The sequence below is a fragment of the Arachis stenosperma genome, chromosome 6 (assembly GCF_014773155.1).
Source record: "Arachis stenosperma cultivar V10309 chromosome 6, arast.V10309.gnm1.PFL2, whole genome shotgun sequence".
Classification (NCBI taxonomy): Eukaryota; Viridiplantae; Streptophyta; class Magnoliopsida; order Fabales; family Fabaceae; genus Arachis; species Arachis stenosperma.
In genome coordinates, this window is record NC_080382.1 from 85,943,678 (window position 1) to 85,944,579 (window position 902).

General features: G+C 40.1%; 1 non-coding gene across 1 annotated transcript; it reads left to right on the top strand.

The window, feature by feature from the left end:
- Positions 1 to 462: 462 nt before the first annotated feature.
- On the top strand, positions 463 to 570 carry LOC130937653 (small nucleolar RNA R71). Its single transcript, XR_009068862.1, has one exon. It is a non-coding gene; the product is annotated as a small nucleolar RNA R71 (small nucleolar RNA).
- The last annotated feature ends 332 nt before the right edge of the window (positions 571 to 902 follow it).

The following is a 902-nucleotide window of genomic DNA, read 5'->3' on the forward strand; positions in this document are numbered from 1 at the left end:
CTTTTGTTCATCCTTCCATGAGAAATTTGGATGATTTCTCCATGAGGAATTATAGGTGTTTCCATAAGGTTCACCCATGTAATTCACCTCTGCTATTGCAGGGTTCTCAGGATCATAAGCTTCTTCTTCAGAAGATGCCTCTTTAGTACTGTTGGATGCATTTTTCCATCCATTCAGACTCTGAGAAATCAGCTTGACTTGCTGAGTCAACATTTTGTTCTGAGCCAATATGGCATTCAGAGTATCAATTTCAAGAACCCCCTTCCTCTGAGGTGTCCCATTATTCACAGAATTCCTCTCAGAAGTGTACATGAATTGGTTATTTGCAACTATGTCAATATGTTCTTGAGCTTCTGCAGCCGTTTTCTTTAGGTGAATGGATCCACCTGTAGAATGGTCCAGTGACATTTTTGAGAACTCAGATAGACCATAATATAATATATCCAGAATGGTCCACTCTGAAAGCATGTCAGAAGGACACCTTTTGGTCATTTGCTTGTATCTTTCCCAAGCTTCATAGAGGGATTCACCATCTTTTTGTTTGAAGGTCTGAACATCCACTCTAAGCTTGCTCAGCTTTTGAGGAGGAAATAACTTAGCCAAGAATGTCGTGACCAGCTTGTCCCAATAGTCCAGGCTATCTTTGGGTTGTGAGTCCAACCTTGTTCTAGTTCTGTCTCTTACAACAAAAGGGAAAAGTATGAGCCTGTAGACTTTAGGATCTACTCCATTAGTCTTAACAGTCTCACAGATCTATAAGAACTCAGTTAAAAACTGATAGGGATCTTCTGATGGAAATCTATGGAACTTGCAGTTCTGTTGCATTAGAGCAACTAGTTGAGGTTTCAGCTCAAAATTGTTTGCTCCAATAGCAGGGATTGAGATGCTTCTTCCATCAAACT